The sequence below is a fragment of the Lycium barbarum genome, chromosome 4, assembly GCF_019175385.1.
Source record: "Lycium barbarum isolate Lr01 chromosome 4, ASM1917538v2, whole genome shotgun sequence".
NCBI lineage: Eukaryota > Viridiplantae > Streptophyta > Magnoliopsida > Solanales > Solanaceae > Lycium > Lycium barbarum.
In genome coordinates this window covers 83449843-83462209 of record NC_083340.1, presented here as the reverse complement: position 1 = coordinate 83462209, position 12367 = coordinate 83449843, and positions in this window count along the sequence as shown.

Sequence of the window (12367 nt, the reverse complement as noted above, 5' to 3'; positions counted from 1 at the left end):
CGTAATGGAGCCAACGACAACTTATATCAAAGGTTATTATATCTTCAGTGCATGGACAAGTGACATAATAAGGAATTATCATCATCGAACGACAATTGGGTGACATCCAAATAAAACAACAATAGAGGCCTTAAGCAAGAGGAATTTCAGCTCCAAGGAATGAAAATTACGTTCACCAGAAATGTAAGCCATGAATATAAGCAGAGATATCATGAGGATTAATGTTTCTGAGGGGATTAATGTCGAGATTAAATGATTCACGTAAATTAGAACTCAGTAGATATATGTAACAGTATCACACGAATAAACTAAATAGATGACCAAAAAAAAAAAAGGAAAGCATCTGATGATGTTTTTGTGGTAAAAAGAATAAGTCATTATAATCCAATTGATATAGACTTGTACTGAGAACCTCTTGGAAATTCGTACACATAGCCTACGAGCACTTATTAAGGTAATATATGATCATCAACATGTTTCCTAGAGGATGTAGGAGTTGGAAGCTAAACAAATTGAAAAAAATATGTTTCGTCGGAAATTGGCAAGCGGATTGTTTCACGATGGGATTCACGGCCCGTGGAAAAATCCACGTAACCCTTATAAGGTTAAGGAAGACTTTTAACAAGTTTTAATAAATTATCTAAAGGTTCCGAGATCAAGAGAATCGAAGAAATTAAGTTTGTCAAAACTTTGGGAAACTTGGTAGAATTCTGGATAGGATTTTTTGTCCAACTTGAGGGAGGTATCTCCTAGAATATGAGGAGTTATGGAATGCATAACCTATGTAAATTCAAGTTTAGAGAGTTTTCTTTCCAATCAACAGACATATCACAAATTGGAGAAGTACGGTAAAAGTTACGGTCTGTACAAAATTATACGATTTGATGTACGGACCGTATTTCTATGGTGGTGGCCGACCTTTGTATATTTATTTCGCAGATCAATTCAATTATCTCATCTTTAACTCATCTCTAGACCTAATAACCCTCCCTAAGTGACCCCTAAACCTTTCCTAAGTCCCTAAAACAGGTTCTACATGATTAAACATTAAATGAAACCCCTCCAAAGTAAAGGAAGTATAAGAGAGATATGGATGGAAGAAGAAACCTTGAGTTGTGGTTGTTGTTGCTGATCTTGGAGTATACTTTTAAATGAAGTAACTTCGTAAATGTAAGATTCTACCCTTTCTTCACATGTTTGATGAAACAAAAGTGTTAGATATATGGTTTCTGATGAATCTTGGATATTAGAGTAAAAGACTACATTTATGGTTGATGTTGTATTCATGGGCTGTTTTGAAGTAATTATGGGTATTGTTTTGAATAAAGATCATGGTTAATGACATATGTTAGACGTTCTTGATGTTGTTGTAGGTATATACAGGTATTCGTGGATAGATTATTGAAGGGAAAGACATAAACTTGAATTGAGAAAGTAGAAATAAGAACGATACTTGCGGCTGTTTGGGCTAAGCTTGTAGAATCATTTGAGAACTATTCTAATGGATGGGTTAAATGTATATTGTTGCTGATGTTATGAGATTGTTGTTGGCTGAATTTGGTTTTGACGGATGACGATATTATAAAGGAGATGCTGCCCAAATTTACATACGACACTTACTAGCTTGAACTTTACCAATGAATACCGTGGTGAATTGATCTTTGCTCTCAATTGTCTTGTTTAGATTGACGAGCGTTGAACGACAAAGAATTGGATACTAACTGCGAAAGGAGCAGGTATGTTAAGGCTATCCCTTCTTTCTCTTTGGCATTAATCTTATGAAAAGATTGAAACGAACAAACGAGCGTTATCCGTAATGATTCCACTCTTAGAATGTTAGATAGCTTATGTTCTTCGGATTCTCAATAATGTTACTACTTACCTTTGATGACTCTTGATTTGAACTTGTGATCATTGATTCAGTAGAAATAAGACATATTGATCATGTTAGTTCCATAACGATGTTCGGAGATTACCAACCCTACGGCACTCCGAAAGGCCCAGAAGTTACGCCTATGAGTTATTCATGCATTATATATATATATATATATATATATATATATATATATATATATATATATATACACTTATTTTACCACACCGAGCCGTGCTATAGTCGTCCAGGTACGACACCTATTATGCACACCACTGCAGTTGGGTACGGATATCACACAGCCTGTCATGGCCGGGTACGGATAACACCGAGCTTATATTATATGGCCGGGTACGGTATTATGATATATGATTTTTTAAAGAAAACATGCATACCATACGCCCTCAGAGGCACTTTCAGATGTAAAGAGTTATACAGACATATTCAGATATACAGATTGACCCTCATGTCTCATATTACTTTCATGATTCTTATGTATATGTTGTTTTACGCCTTTCATACTCAGTACATTATTCGTACTGACTCCCCTTTTGTTTGGGGACTGCGTTTCATGCCCGCAGATCCCGAGATACAGGTTGGCGATCTATCTATTAGGATGTCAGCTCAGCGAATAAGGTCAATGCACTCCATTTGTTTCGGAGATGCCAGGAGTCAGCATGCTCTTATATATATATATATATATATATGGTGGGGTCCTGTCCCAACCACGTTACGTATGTTTTCAAGTAGAGGCTTGTAGGCAGTTATGTATAGTCAGATGATGTCCAGACTTGATGTTTCCTATGTTGTCACACAGGTGATTATGATAGCCTTGTTGGCTCGTATAGTATGCCCAGCATATCCATATAGATAAATCTTTCAGATTATCTGATACAAGCTTGTTTTCTTTATAAGTCTATCGAGTATCATATGATGTACCTATCAGCCCACCTATGTTCCTATTGATCTCACAGATGTATGTTAGATGGTACTTGACTAATACGGCCAGGTGCCCGCCATGGCCCTCTAGTTGGGTCATGATAGAACATCAGCCATTTGAAGCGGTATTATTGCTAAAAGTTCAGACAATGACCGAATCAAGGAGTAAAAGGTGTGTGATCTCATTCGGTAAACTCTGAAAACACATACTGCAATTTTTTCCCTTAGACTGGTTTTTGTCCAAATAAGGGTTTTTCCAGCAAGGTTTTTAATGAGGCAGCAATTTAAAACATGTTACTTATTTACAATTCGAGCTACTATTAACTGGGGATTGCCGGAAGGAGGCTTTGACTGTTCGAGCCCTCATCTTTCATACTCAAACACTGGGGAAGATATATCTCACAATGTTGTGCGATTGGAAGAAGGAATGTAGCATTCATAAGAAGAATGTAATTTCTTAGAAAACAGTGGGTCCTGTTGCCAAAAATTGATCCAGCAGAAAAAATGCATAATTCCCAGAGGAACCTTGGCAGCCTCTTTCATGATCTTTGTTTCGGTTGTAATTAAAATTGTGAATTGCAATGAAAACTTTTCAAGTCAGTAAAAGACTAAAGTTCCATGAAAAAGGAAGCTCAATTACAGTTCATTTTTTTATGCAAAACGAAAAATGCCCGAATTGAATGGGAGACGTCCCGTTTTATAAGCATAAATACAAGGTCCTTGTTAATAAAATATATTCGGAAGAATTATTTCCTGGATAAAAATCGGATGTAAGTTACCCGACACAAGAAAGCAAACTAAAGGATGAATTTGAAATTCCTATACAGTTATAAAAGGAATATTTGAAGTCATCATGAAAGGTTGATATTTGACAATGGCATAACACAATTGTCTTAAAGGCCATTCAGGCCAAACCAAAACATTTTAATCCAAAAAAATACTATCGTCTTAAGTTTAAGCCCGAACAAAAGAAGGCAAAAGCATACTTAAATTTCCAGGGATATACTCTCCTCATCGAGATCAGTTGTGCCGGAGATGACAAGATCGCTTGATAGAGGAGAAAGAGTTGGGCTCTGAGGCTCACCTTCTTCGATCTCAGCATCTTCATCATTACTTTCGATCTTCATGTTCATCATCAAGATCATCGGAGTCAAAATCTGGAGCTGGAGGCAACGTAGCTGAATCTTTTAGCTGAATCTTTGAGCTTCTTCAATCTTCTCGTCAAGGTTTCCAATTCCCTGTTTGACTTGTTCAAAGGCAAACCTTCGAACATTCTAGCTAGTAAATTCACCATGAAGAATGACCCGGGACTCTTGAGCTTTAATAGAGGCACGAGCTTCGTCCCGCTGGAGAAGAGCTTCATTATGCTCAGCTTGAAGAACGTTGTTTTATTTTATATGAACATCTCGCTCAGCTTCTATCCTTTTTATCTCTAGGGTTTTCTGATAGCATTGCTCGTTCCACATAGCAAGTTGAAAACTATGTTCATGCTCCATTGCAATTCTTTCATTGTCAACAGCTGAAAGCTCAGCATTTAGCCTCCGGACATCAGCATCTAAGAAGGATTCATTCTGAAAACTTGTTTGCAGGGCCCTGTCTTGAGAATCAAATTTGAATTGGAGCCTAGAAAGATGTTCTTGTAGTCCATCGGCCTGCTGGCTGTAAGCTTCCATGTCTTCCTTCATTTGTTCAAGATCTTGATTGGCTTTTTGCAGGGATTCTTTATCTGTTCAAGCTCAGCCTTCAAGGCTGGGAAGTCACCGGTCAGCTAAGCTGTTATAGCCCGTATTTTGTACGTTCGGATATTTTGAGATAGTCGTGGCAAGCTAAGGGCAAGACCATTTTCCAAAATTATCTTAATACACATGTTGTTATGGATATTATTTATGAATATTATTGGTATGGAAAAATTAAGAAAGGCTAGGGGTAAAAAGGGAAAATCATAAAGTGGCACATGGAAACATTAAGGAAAAATTAAGGGCTAGAAGTTGAAAGAAATTTCATGAAATGGCCTTAAGTGGCCGTGAGTTGTGATATGGGCCCCACTCATGGTTGGCCAATTGTTGCAAGCCATGAAGTGGTACATGTGTGCACCTTATATTGGTGGAGGTTATATATATATATATATATATATATATATATATATATATATATATATATATATATATATATATATATATATATATATATATGAGGCATGAGAATTTAGACATAAGTCATTATCTTCCAAGTTGGAAATTTCAAGAAACTTTGAGAAAAAAAAGGAAGGGGCATTCGGCCATGGGCATGGCCGAACAAGGTCCATGGAAAATTGAAGGAAAAAATTATTTTCTTCTAGGAATTCCGCCAAGTGGAAGGTCCTCTTTAACATGAGATAGTTGTTGGAATCAACAAACCATTCGTTTCGTCGCTAGCAAACCCGAGCTAAGTTGTGAAGTAAGGAGAAAGACTAGCAAGCTTGGATAAATAAGCGTAGCTAATAGGACGTGGAGCAGGTATGTAAGGCTTACCCTTTCTTTCTTTTGGCATGTCCTAGAGCTCAGTAAGGTATGACATGACACGCACCTTGGGGTAACTCTACTCTTTGATTCCGAGCTTGGTTATGATGCTTATTCTCTTTTGTCATGAGCATATTTCATATGGATGAGGCTATTGTATGATTAATAAATGAATAAGCTACTTCATATGGTTTTGATATGTATCCATGATTCCGAAGCTCCGTTTGATATGTTTCCGAGTTTTTCTATGATTCTTATTCACTTTTGATATGAGTACGCTCGATATAGTTGAGCTTATTATATGATTGAATAACGAGATGAGCATAAAGAATTCTGTTTCTAAATGAGTTCTGTAAGTTTTAATGTCCCTAACTTTCGTAAAAGATCTTGGATTTGCTTTGAAACGTTCGTAAAAGTTTTGTGGTAAAAATGTCCGTAACTTTCTCATATTAAACCGGATTGACTTGAAACGTGTTTATGATCCTTCAAATGTCGGTAAGAGTACGTCTCTGTCGAGTCTTGATTTATGTGCATGTGGTTTCGCACTACTTTGTTCGTGCAAGTCTCAGTATGTCCTTCACTGCGTCCCGGGCCCGGGTATGTTCTCGTGCGTACTTCTCTGCATTGTTCACCGCGTCCCTCTCACTTGCGGGTCGGGGCATGTTATATATGATATGATGACATTATGATATGATGACGGGGTGGTAGCCAGGATGGCATATGATGACTCTATTCACCGCGTCCCGCAAAAGAGGGTCGGGGCACGTTACATGCATATATGATACATGACATTGGCATACATGATTTCATTCACCGCGTCCCTCAATGAAGGGCCGGGGCACGTTATATGTAAATGTGATACATGATGATGACATACATGATTTCATTCACCGCGTCCCTCAATGGAGGGCCGGGGCACGTTATATGCATACATGATATATGATTTACCGCGCCCCTCACTGGAGGGCCGGGGCACGTTATATGCATACATGATATATGACTTACCGCGTCCCTCACTAGAGGGCCGAGGCACGTTATATGCATATGGGATATATGATTCTGACATGCATGAACCGTGTTTGAAAAGTAAGCTCTTTTGGCACTCTGGATGATTCACTTATTTTCTGTACTTCTTCTGACATACGACATCGGTATACATGATTTGTGTCTGGAAGGTAAACATCTTGGTATTCTGGATAGTGTACTTACTCTGGTACTGGTTGTTTCGGTTATGGTTCTGCCTTCTGTATTTCATGCCTTACATACTCAGTACATATTCCGTACTGACCCCCTTTCTTCGGAGGCTGTGTTTCATGCCACACAGGTACACCCAGATGAGTAAAGGACATTGCTAGAAGATGCTTCAGCTGGATTGGCAACTCCAATTGCTCCTGGAATGCTGCCGAGTCAAAGTATATGTGCTATGATGTTTTGTTCGAAGTTAGAGACTTTGCAGACAAAGTCGTGGGTATAGGATGTCAGTTTGTAAGCGGCTCCATCAGCCAATGTGTCTTTATGTATTATGTTATGGATTCCATAAGATTACAGATCTGGTTTGATTTGAGAACGATAGAAGAAAGATTTTGAAAGATTACTATGTATTTTGCTTTTATTTGATTTCAGAGTCTGAAGAGATTATGTGTGTGATAAGAGTCTATGGGTTCGCTCGGCTTCGGATATGGGGTCGGGTGCCCATCACACCCTAGGGAGATTAGGGTGTGACATAAGCATCCCTTCTATCGAGCTTAGATTTGTAAAATTCTATCTCGCGATTCTTGTCCTCAAGTTCACCGCTTAGTTTGTCGAAATCCTCAATGCACCGCTTCAGACCTTCGCCAACTAGGACCCCAGACTGAATAAAAAAATAAGTATGGGGTCAGGAATTGTCATAAAAAAAAGGATGATCGAGTAGATATATGAATTAATAAAATCTTACCCGAGAAGAAGCAAGTTGTTATGACCCGTTCGGTCGTTGTAACATTTTTCGACAACTCTTGTCTTTTTTGGTTTTCTCTTGACTTTTATTAAGCGTGGTTAACTTGTGAGAAGCGGATGATGAGTCCTTTGATCTGTTGGTAAGATTCTAGCTACGAGGTTTGGTCCGAAACTTTTTATACGTTCGAGTTGTTCGGTTTATTTTGTACTTCTTTTGGAAACTCCACTTGATTGGGTAAGTTTGTAATGTGTCATCGGAATAATGCCTCTGATCGATTCAAGTCTGGAAGGTCTCATATTTGTCGAGGAATGTCAGAAATTGGAAGGTTAGACCTTCCCAGGTCCTATAGCCACAGTCTCATAGAGGCGAGACTGGCTTCGTAACAGTGCGCCCGCTGCAATCAAGCAAAGGTCCCGCCTCTGCGGAACCTGAACCAAAATACCAAGCGAGCAAATGTGAGCGAAATGCCCGCCGGCGAGTCTGCACCTACGTGAATAAATGCATAGAAACACAAATCGCTAAACAGACCTGTCACGACCCAACTGGAGGGCCATGACGGGCACCCAAAACTAACCTCCAGAGCACCTCATAACATACTTCTCATAATCATATCTAGGTGAGCCATATGGCTAACTCATAATTACCACAGATTGAAAATAGACAAGTTTCATCGAACATATGCACATCTATATAAACATCATTAACGACGCCCAAATGTACAAGCCGACAAGGCTGCAAAAATGATATAGAAAAATATAAATTGACAAGGTTATGGGATATCTAGCTATGTACATCTGTCTGCGAACCTCTACATAGAGTATGCAATATCATAAAGATGGGACAGGACCCCGCCATGCCCGAATCAAATGGAGCACTTTTATGCAATCACTGAGGAAGCAGCCTATGGGTCTGGTCCGTCTCCCTGTCTGCCTGCGGGCATGAACGCAGCGTCCACAAACAAAAGAAGGTCAGTATGAACAATGTACTGAGTATGTAAGGCATGAATATAAACATGATGAAAACATAAAGACAACATAAGATAAAGAGATCGATTTATACCTCATAATACCTCTTAAGACGACTATCATGCATACTTAACCTTTCTCTAGAGGGGATACTTCATACATATACATATAATGATACCGTGCCCGGCCATATGGGCTCGGTGTGATGCGTACCCGGCCACAATGGGACTCGATGTGAAACATACCCGGCCATAACAGGACTCGGTGTTATTCGTACTCGGACATAACAAGGCTCGGTGTTATTTGTACCAACCTGCAGTGGTGTGCACAATAGTTATTGTACCTATCCATATAGGCTCGGTGTAAGAAAATAGCTATATATACATATCTGGCATACATGAGAATCCAAAGGAAGCATTACAACTCTATCGCAGTGACATAAGGTCAGTGAGCCTCCGATTGCCATTATTGAATCATCATGATGACTATACCTTTCCTTAGAGGGTCAACTATCATAAAATGAGATCAACGATGATGAACAAGATCAACAATATCATGAGAACTTTGAGAGTCATGAGCATTCTAGCATTTCTAGGAAATAGAACATTATGAATATCATAGACAAATTCACTATAAGGAAATCATGCCTTTAGAAAGAAAGGGTTAGCCTTAACATACCTTTACGTCTCCTTAATTTCTTAACGTTCTCCTCCCAAGCCCGCAAATCTACATTCAAGAGGATTCATATTAAGGTTAAGTCTTGAAAACACTCTTAAGTTGAAACTAGTGTAATTAACAAGCTAGGGGAATTTGGGCAGCACTTCCCCTATCTTATCGACTTCTTACAAATTACAAAACAACTCATAAACAACAATTATAACATCCACAATACCATAATTAGGAATTTATATTAAATTTAATCTCAAAATTGTCCAAAATCCCCTTTCAAGTTCACCTCATAGTCATCAACTTCACTTCAACACTTTATGACTCCTCTTCTATGATTCTTTCCTCTCCAAAACTTACTAAACCTTTACATCAACTTAATAATGTAAATAGGATGAATAACATACCTTATAATGGAAGAACTTCACCATACTCAACTTCTCCAAGGATCAACCTCATCACCACCTTGGGGAGAAATAAGAACAATCACCTTCCATGGATTATCTTGAAGTTTTGATGTTTGATTTTCTCTCTTGATGGTACGGAAGGTTTTGGAGTATTGTGGAACCTTCAAGAACTCCCAAGAACTCTATATAAATGTGTTTAAATAAGTGTGGAAGGTTGATATGAAAATGGGATCTTTTGGGATTTAAAAATGTGTCAAATTCCCTCTCTCGCATCAATGTGCGGTGGAGATGCGGCTCAGTATATTGGATATGCGGCCGCACCTCCCCTCCTCTCCATGGGGAGGAGGTTAGGCAGTGAGGGCTTCAAATTTGGTGATTTTGCGGCCAGTTTGTTGCACAACACACTAGTCCACTAACTCCAATTTTCGGCGAAAATGCATTTTGTTTTATTCGTTTGACCTCCAATCCTTGTGGAACATTCTTGGCAGTTATATAAAACTTCATTTACCATCTAAGGGTACCTATATATCCCCCTCAAGGTAATTCTAAGAAATGTATAACTCAAATGATCTAAAATCTTCCCAAAACATGACTAAATTTTCCAATCCTTCAACAAACCTACTTCCGCCGCTTCATATGACTCTGAAACCTCAAGGTACGTACTTAAAATTCTTAGATACCCTCCTTAGCATTATAATTGCTTCATGTCCACTTTTATCTTACGTTATCTTACTCATAATGTAAACAACGTAAAATTTCCAACGTGTAACATTCTTCTCCCCTTAAGAACATTCGTCCTTGAAAGTTAGTCTCTTAGGGATTCTACGAAAATTTCACCAGAGTTTACCCTTTAATTATGCCACTACCATCCTGTCACAATAGCCCAAAATACAAAATGCCTCAAAGGGATACAACAACAACAACAATAATGGCCACACACCACCAAGAAATCAATCAAAAGAAAGCATCACGTACCTGAAGACAATGGTGCTTCTGTCTGAACCTTCTCTGGGAGTGGAAATAGATGTGGATACCTGGACTTCATATCTTCCTCAGCTTCTCAAGTGATTTCTTCTCTATTATTGTGTCTCCATAGAACTTTAACTGAAGCTACATCTTTAGTTCTGAGTTTCCGAACTTGTCTATCTAGAATCGCAATGGGAATTTCTTCATAAGAAAATTGCTTGGTGACCTGGACATTATCCACAGGTACAATTTTGGAAAGATCTCCAATGCACTTGTGAAGCATTGATGCATGGAAAACTGGGTGGACTAACTCCAAGTCCGAAGTTAGATCTAACTCATAAGCTACCTTGCCTACCTTGCGTACAATCTTGTAAGGCCTAATATACTGAGGACTAAGCTTACCCTTTCTACCAAATCTCATCATAGCTTTCATAGGTGACACCTTCAAGAATACCCAATCATTAACTTGGAACTCTAAGCCTCGTCGGCGATTATTTGCATAAGATTTCTAATGACTCTGAGCTGCCAATAATCAATCCTGAATAAGCTTGACCTTTTCCATGGCTTGCTGGATCAAATCTGTCCATATTAACTTAGTTTCTCCTACTTCGAACCACCCAATTGGTGATCTACACGTGTGCCCGTATAAAGCCTCATACGGGGCTATTTGGATGCTGGAATGATAACTATTGTTATAAGCAAACTCAATAAACGGTAAGTGATCATCCCAACTACCTCCAAAATCCATCACACATGCCCGTAGCATATCCTCGAGAGTCTAAATGGTGCGCTCAGCTTGTCCATCAGTCTGTGGACGAAATGTTGTGCTAAGACTAACATGAGTCCCCAAACCTTCTTGGAAGGACTTCCAAAAATTAGCTGTAAACTGTGCTTCTCTATCAGAAATAATAGATACTGGAACACCATGGAGTCGTAGAATCTCTTTGATATAAATCTTTGCAGAATGTTTAGCTGCGTACGTAGTTCTGACTGGTAGAAAATGAGCTGACTTCGTAAGTCCATCCACGATTACCCATATAGAATCATACTTATGCCGAGAACAGGGAAAACCTGTAATAAAATCCATATTAATCACTTCCCATTTCCAAGTCAGAATTTCCATAGCTTGTTACAATCCCCCAGGCTTCTGATGCTCAATCTTTACCTGTTGACAGTTAGGACATTGAGCTACGAATTCTGCTATGTCTTTCTTCATTCCGTCGCACCAATATATGTATTTGAGATGATAATACATTTTTGTCTCTCTCGAATGAACGGAATAGCGGGAACAATGGGCTTTCTCCAAAATCTAGTGACGTAATCCTGCCACATCAGGAACACATAATCTGCCTCGATATCTGAGAACTCCGTCTGCAGAAATCTCAAAGGATGACTTTTTCTTCTGAGGAAGTGTTTTCCTATAATGAACTAATATGGGATCCTCATACTGGCGTTGATTCACCTTAACTACTAATGACGAAACAGCTAAATTTTGAATGGTAACTCCCATATTGCCCGAGTCCATTAACCGAACTCCTAGGCTAGCTAATTGCTGAAGCTCACGAGATAACTCTCTCTTCTCTAGATGAACATCACATAAGCTACTCATAGATCTACGGCTAAGAGCATCGGTTATGATGTTCGCTTTCTCTGGATGATATAGAATGCTAACATTATAATCTTTCAACAACTCCAACCATCGCCTTTGCCGTAAATTCAACTCTTTTTGCTTGAAAATATACTGAAAACCCTTATGATTTATATAAATATCAATGTGAACACCATACAAATAATGCCTACATATCTTCAATGCATGAATCACAACGGCTAACTCTAGATCATGGGTTGGATATTTTTTCTCATGTTTCCGCAACTGCCTTGAAGCATAGGCAATAACTTTACCGTGTTGCATCAACACACAAACTAACCCCATGCCTGAAGCATCGCAATAAAAACATAGCCCTCTGATCCTTCTGGAAGTGTCAGAACCAGGGCCGAAGTCAATCTATCCTTCAGTTCTTGAAAACTGGGCTCACAAGCATCCATCCATTGAAATTTAGTTGATTCCTGAGTCAGCTTCATCAATGGTGCAGAAATAGAAGAAAATCCCTCTTCGA